We start from the raw sequence: 7,965 nt of genomic DNA on the forward strand, positions 1-7,965 counted from the left end.
AGTTCAAATTGGGGCCAGGCAGCAAAACAACGAGCTAAAACTCCATAATGTCAGTTCATCACCTCCTCCCAACAAGACAGTCAGCTAACATGAACACAATATCAGGCTACATGAAAGTGAAACAGGAATATTTAATGTCACAGAGAAATATTTCAGATTTTAAGCCAAATTTTCAGGGGTTTTAAAATAAAAAGTCTTCAACAGATAATAAGACAAGGAAAACAAAACAGACACATGTTCAAAACAGTCTATCAAATCAAATTTATTGAATTTTAAAGGGGTGCTCTGAATTCACAAGTTGCAGCTACAGTACATAATTCCTCTTATATCAATACCTTTAAGCTATTTCGTAGAACAATCCGGTCTCTTTTCAGATATTCTCAAAAAGGTCAGGCTACAAAAAAGGACAGATGCATCAAATCTGATATATATGTATGAAAAATTAGAACGCTATCAAAAATAATGTGGGGCAGGAAGTGTTAAAGGTTGTGAAGGTGCTGCATTTAAGTCGGTTACACACCCATAGCAGAACAGTGAGTGATATGAACAGCAGGTCAAGACCAAACTGACAGATGAAAGGTCTAAAACAACAGAAACACAGCAAACAAATTCAAAACGACAACATATCTACTCTTAAAGGGCTTCAACCTCAAATGATGCACATCCAATTAGACAGACAACATTATGGGCTTTGCTTGATAATTTCAAAATATAGATTAAATGCTACAGAACATGAAATACTACAAAACATTAATATAAAGGCCTTAACTTCAACAGAATTAAAGGACAACTTTTATTCTCATTCCAGCAGTAAATGCATAGCAATTTGCTTCAAATAGCTTCAACCAGTTGAAATATGAAAGATATTTTTAAAACAATAAGACATTTCTTGATGATTGCTGTGAACACCAAAACGACTGAAACAGGAATTCTCCTTCAGGATGTGATGAAGATAAGAAACAGGACAAATACAGCCACAACCTGTAAACACTGCCTGCCAACGTAGCTCTTTCATACCGAGTTTTGTGGGTATCACAAATAGATTTTTCACAAGGCACTGGAGACCAAATTTGGTTCGCTGTCCACAGATCAAAAATCAGTCCCAGCATACAGTTTTTGCAGCGCTTCAAATCCAGGCTCATCCAAAATCTGTACGTTTGAGTCATTTCTGTGCGGTTCATCAGCCTAATGCTGCATTCACGTCATATCAGAGGAAACAACAGAAGAAAGCTGATTATCGCGGTTGAAAGACATCACTTCAGATGTTCTTGTATTAAGTAATGATCTGTGTATTTGTACAACAAACGTGCGAGGGATCAGAGGGATCAGACTACACGTTATTGACGCCTTTTGAGATCAGGAAGTTACTGATTCATAACTTATTGCCGAGACTTGGCCAAAAACACATGGCAGACTAAGCCATGGACCCAGCCAATCGTAGCTTTGCATCCACGTGTAATGGGTAATGAGGTTCAGGGACTGACCTCGCTGTTCCACCTGACGGCGAGCGCCTTCAAACTAAATCACGTCTTCGTCTTTACGGTTGTGCATGGGAGGGTGATCGGTGATTCAGTGGGCCACAGATGCCGTTGTATCTTTGGTCTTTCTGTGGATCCACTGAGAGTCGTCCCAGCTGCTGTTTCAGTTAACTATGACAAACTACACGGCGTTAAAGGAGCTCATATTTGATCCCGAGGCCACTGTCGGGCTGACGTTGTGTAGTCTGATCCCATCATGAGATGATGTCAAAGTTACTCCCCGTCCGTCAGCTCGTGCTTCCATCCAACATGACGTGAACTTGGCCATAGACCACAACTTTTAGAACCCGTGCTTACTTTAAAACCTTTATTCAGCTTTCATCAAAATCCACTGTCTGGAAAGTCAGTGGGAATGACTGACACCCACCTCCAGCCCAAATCCTGGACCCTCCAAGAAAGAAGGACCAACCCTGAATCGATGTGTGAATACAAAGCAGCAAAATTACACAGGAAGTGTCATGGGGGGCCGAAAAAGATCCCACATGCAAGTTATCGATCCCATTCACACCGCAACAATCCAACAACGTGTATGACCTGCATAAGCATTAGCTTCTTTAGCATATGGAACGATGGGAACATAGACACCAAAATATGCCAAATATCCCCTGTACCATCAGATGATATGTCTCGTCATTTTTGACTAAAATTTGATTAAAATTGATTTCAAAAGTTCAGTATTATTATAACTCTAAGCCATAAAGAAAGTCCTGCCCCATTCATCACATCCTCATCTGTTCTTAAACGTTTCTTTAATCTGCATTTCTGACAAGGTGTTAGCATCCAACATCTCCCATCTGTCTCAGACACAGGGAGGCTGTCAGCATCTTTTCACGAAAGCTAACAGATCTATCATTGCTTCATTATTGGTAAAATAATCTTAATTAAGCTTTGAATGTTGAAGCTAAAAATGCAGGATAAAGAAACGCTGTGAGAAAATCTACAGGGGAAAAAAAGTGGAACAGAAGGTAGCTCCAGAGAATGTCATTAACACTAAAACATCAGTGGCTGTAGCCTCGATGTAGTGCAGGCTAGGTTTATGCTAAAGTGTTAGCATGGGGCTGACTATCACTTTAGTTCACTGTTGTGTGTGATAAGTGTGTGTGATATTAAGTGCTAACCTAAGTTAATTGTTAGCCGGGAGCTTATGATAGGCCTCAACCGTGTTAGATAAAGATTTTGCACAGATTTGCATAAGCGTGTGATATTAAGTGGTAGCAGGCACTCAAAGGATAAAGTGTTAGCATGTCTGCAACCAGTAAACATAACTCTGCGCTAAAGTGCTAGCAAGCAGAGCATAATCAAAATCAAGTTAGCAAGAGGCAAATTCTGACAATTGTGCTAAAATGTTAGCATCAAGCCTACTGTAACTTAATAGTGTGAGAGGAGGTGTTGGTTTGGAGCGACCTCTTAGCTTGGAGCTTTTTATAGCTCAACAGTGGAAGATAAAGTATTTGTATGGACTGATGGAAAGTGTTAGCATGGTACTTGCTAGCACTCAAAAGATAAAGTGCTAGCATGTCTGCAAACACTTAACATACAACTACGATTAAAATGCTAGCATGGAGTAAGGTCTGACTCAAAATAGTGTTAGCAAGAAGCTTACTAATGCTCAACATAGTGTAGGGCTGTGCTACAGTTGTAGCATTAGCTTCTAGCTTGATATGATTCAACAATGTAAGATAAAGTGTTAGCATGACCTCTACAACCATTCAACATAAAGATTATGCTTAAGTGTTAGCATGAACTGTCACTCAAAATAGTGCTAACAAGAAGCACTTTTGCTCCAGAAAGTGTAGGCCTATGCTAACAGTGTTAGCATGGTGCACTCGCGTTAATTTTGGTGTCCATGTTCCCATTCAACAGGAGTCACACAATTAAATTCTAACCTTGCATACGAGTACGTGGTAATAGTACAGATCAGTACATATCAGTCTAATTATGTAGTTTCACAACCAATGTGCTAAAATTATGGAGTAAAATGTTGCAGTAGACTTAAATGTCCTCTATGTGTTGGGTTCATGTTAGTGGAGAATCAACGTGACAGCAGGTAAATCTGTATTTCTTCCACAACATCTGCAGAGGAAGCATCCATCTCAAACCCGACAAGACGGCGACTCTCTGGGACTCAGAAAGAGGATAAGACTGGAGGGTAGTTTGCTTTTAAATGAGAAGTGGGTCACAGCATCTACAGCATGTCTAAAATAATGAAAATCAAACGGATCTCGCTTCTCATCACGACAGCTGCTGTGATGAACCGAAGTGCCAGACGGTCTTTGGTTTACCAACCCTTAGAAGCCTACGCATCACACACCATGTCTGAAAGCATAAATAGAAGAAAAATCTAAGGAAAAGCATCATCTAGAAGAGAAACAGCATATCGTTCTAGATGTGATCATCTTCAGTCTCACAGCTTCACCATCTTACAATAAACCTCTATACACACACACACAACTTCATCAAACCCTGAGCAAAGAGGATGAATTTAAGACTTTCTACATTAAGAATCTATCACGTGACAAAGAATACCTGTTAAGATATGTGTACTCTGCCTGCCTTCAACCTGTAGGGATTCGCACTGAGGGGTTCTCGGGTTTTGGATCAGATGCTGTTAATGTGCAACATGACTGCATGAGGCAGTGATCCAGACTGTCTGTGATGGAAGTAATGTGGCTTGTCTTCCCTTGGCTATGAAATTTATGAGAACTAAACAGTGTAGTGGGGTCAGTGTGGCAGGCCCTGGGCTTCAGGTCAGACCGGTTCACACTAAAAAGAACGATGGTAAGGATTTATTGTGGAATGTCACATGTCTATATTTATTCCATGACTCTGTCAAATGTGACAGATATTTCCATAACTATCTGTCAAATTTGACAGTTTCTGCAACTGTCAGACGGGCCTGTCAAAATCCTGCAGAGTCCTGCACAAAGCCCCCCCCCCCCCCCCCCCCCGAACAAATAAAACGTGATTTTAACCAAAGTCAAGAAACTGTACAAACTGCGACAACAGCGTAACGCAACTACAACAACGCCTCAAAAAGTTTTGTGTCATGATGCCATAAATGTCGTCCCTAGCAACCGTTAATCTGATCCGTACCATTCTTAAAAAAAACACCAGATTAAACTGATCCCAAAGTATTAAAATGACGCCATACGCCAGTTTTTTCAGTGTATTGAATGGTGGCTGAAAAGTGAGATATTTATATATATGTCTATGAAAACAGGGGACTGCAGGAGATATGTGCGTTTTCAACAGGAAATGCCCGCCTGGTCTCCTAATCCCAGCTGGTCCTGGATGTAAACTGCTGAGCAGACAAGCAGATAATCCTGACGACAGATGGCAGCAGAGAGGAGGGAGGGCTCGCTCTGCTCTGCTAACACTCTCTGCAACTTCCTGTCACTGCAGAGCGCAGCAGCCAAGACGCTGAGCCGAGTTAAATCCAACGACTGTGTATGAAGATGGACGAAGACGACCAAAACACATCGCTCACCCCTGGGGAGTCAGCAGAGGCCAGAGGGGGGCCACCATTTCATTTACAGCACTACAGACAAGTGGATGTAGGAGGCTGAGAGTGAGCAGGACAGTGAAAAAAACAGAGAGAGTGGGAGAGTTCGGCTGCTGGGGTGCTTCCAGTAAGAGTGGCCCGGTCAGCAGCGGACAAAAGAGGTCTGCGCTCTGCTGGGCCGCAGCCAAACCCGACAAACAGGCCCATCATTCAGCAGCTCGGCTCGTCCTCACGCTGCTCGTCAGCAAACAGTCTGTCCGCCGACAAGAACACCCATCGCAGATTCCCTGCACTGCAGGATCTGACCGCGAGACCCCCACACAGGTTACACCACCCACAATGCAACAGCACAAGTCACGGGGCTGTCACATTTTATGAGAAGTCTGAAACACCAGTTTAAAAATGGGAAAAACCAAAATATTTTATCTGCAATGATTCATCGGATTCCTGAATTACATCGTCAGTAAGCCAGACAATTTTTCTCTTTGCTAAAGCAAAGAAGAAATAACTCAGGCTTCTTCATAGGAATGAAAAGTGGAATCAAAAGCAGTAAAACACCCCCTCACTCACTCCATCACACTTTGCCTCTGCAGCTTTGGGTGGTCTGGAATGGCCAGTAGCAGATTTGATGGCTACTGTTAGCTAACATTAAAATGTTTTCTGACTTTTCTCCACAGTTTTATCACTTCCACGATGACCCCGCGGTCATCACCTGACTCGCGGCGGCTGCTGTTCGGCGAAAGCTACAAAAACTCAGCGCAAAAATGAAAGAACCCAGCGATCATGACACAAAACCGTCTGAGAAAATAACGGGTGGAAACACACAAAAACTGTGGCTGAGGGCTGTTTGCTGCCTTTTACAAATTCAACTGCCTGCCTTACAGTAACGTCACCATGACAACAAGGCTGGTTATCCTGTTAGCCTTTACAATTCTACAACAAAGTTGAGGATCAGGCTCAGTGAGTTTCACTCAAACAGATTCAGATGTATTAGCTGAGTTCAAAACAGGAAACTCGGTCTGATTTGAGGTGTAAACTTGGCGAACACTTCAAAAAGTGTCACGAATGACCAAAATGCACTGAACTGGAATTAATCGAAATGCCAGCGAGGTAAATTTGAAAAGCAGGCAAAGAATTTTTAACTTGAAATGCGAGATGAGTTCGTGTGTTTGTGGTGCGGAGTCCCAGAAGAAATGCACCTCAGAAATAAATGAATGGTCCCAAAATATCTGAATGAAGCCAGCGTGGCGAGGCGTGGATCAGTCCGTGCACGTGCACCGCAGCAGCCTCCTTTGCATAGATTGACTTTGCAGAACGTAAAAAAAAAAGGCCATTGATGCATATTTAATCAGTTATTCAGGATAAAGCTTGAATGACCGGGAATATTATCCAAGGAGCTGAATTAACCTCAGGGTCTAGACTGTATATGAAACTAACCCTGCGTCACTCTTACGAAAATAATATCCTCTATTTATTCTTTGATATGAAGAAATAAGATCAAAAAAGAAGCATTGATTTTCTCTCATTAATGCCTTCAAGATAAATGTCTTCATGCAACTGTGAGTCCAACAAAAAATAACTGCTCTGCATGATAAAAAATGGTCCTTTCACTTTAACTGCAACATCTAAATATAGGTTCAAGCTTAAAAACTATTTTCTTTGTGATGAAACTAAAACGTAAATCTCTAAAAACATGAAGTATATACAGGCCTGTGTGACGTGACACATGAGTGCATATAAATCTGTGGATCTGCAGGGAAACTAAACACTTCCTGGATGTCATCTCTTCCAAAGATCTTTAATGTTTCAGTCCTCTGACGAGCCTCTGCTCACCTTATTGCTCTGGCCTTGACCCTGAGTTTGTCCCACATTAGGCATCACCGTGCCCCCATCACCCCCTCTGAGGTCCGACGAGCAGATCTGAGCGACTTTTCTAGGAGAAGACAAATCTCCAGCAGCCTCCACGTCTGACCCGAGGTGACCCTCGAAGACTGCGTCGACCCCCAGCTGCCCTGCATCAGCTCCGCTGTTAACATTGCACTGTTTCTATGGCAGCTGTGATCCTTCAGCGCCACCTGAACAGAGACTGAGGGTTCAGAAGATGACCCTCTGCTCTGGAGAAGTGGGTTAAACGCTCAGAAGAGACTCAAAAACTGGACTCACAAAGTGTTTGTAAGTTAGTCCAACCCACTGTGTTTTGTAACGGAGGCCATATCTCATCCTATCATGGCTTTATAGTGTAATTGACACACTGAGAGCAGTCTGCTCTGTATTTTTCTCAAGGTGATTTGTTTGAGATCTTGACCGAACTTTGCAATATCAGGCTAAAATTTTTAAAAAAAATCCTGTTTTATGCCATGCAATTCATAAAAAAATGACTTAATTTTCTCAAAATGAAGAATGCTTCCCACAACTGAGGTAATCTCTTGTTGGTGCCACCGTTCTCCAACTCCGACATCGGATGATATTGCCGGACTAAATTCCTGAAAATGCTGAACTTTGTTAAAACGGAAGTCCCCAAGAAGACGAGCGCAGCGTTAATCCCTGCGGACACAGCACGCATACAGAGCTAGCACCCTGCTGAAGGGGATGGCTTCTGGAGACAAATGAGCCAGGGCCACGGAAGATGAGCTATCGTTGCTGCAGGTTTGCAAACTGATGCCATGACGACACGCTGTGTGGGGAAACTACAAACAAGTGAACGGGGCCGAAAAGTCAGAAACTATCACATTAACAGGATTTTAGAAGACGTAGCTGTTTTTAGCTCTCAAATGTGGATGAGGTGACATGTATTCCTCACAGTTATTCCTGCTAATACTGCCTGGATTTGCATACCACCCACCACTATTCCTAATCCTTCTCGTCAGTGTGATTAGTGAATAGATGGGACACATTACAGCAAAGCCATAAAAATAAATATAACCT

This window comes from Chelmon rostratus, chromosome 14 (assembly GCF_017976325.1).
Source record: "Chelmon rostratus isolate fCheRos1 chromosome 14, fCheRos1.pri, whole genome shotgun sequence".
NCBI classification, from domain to species: Eukaryota; Metazoa; Chordata; class Actinopteri; order Chaetodontiformes; family Chaetodontidae; genus Chelmon; species Chelmon rostratus.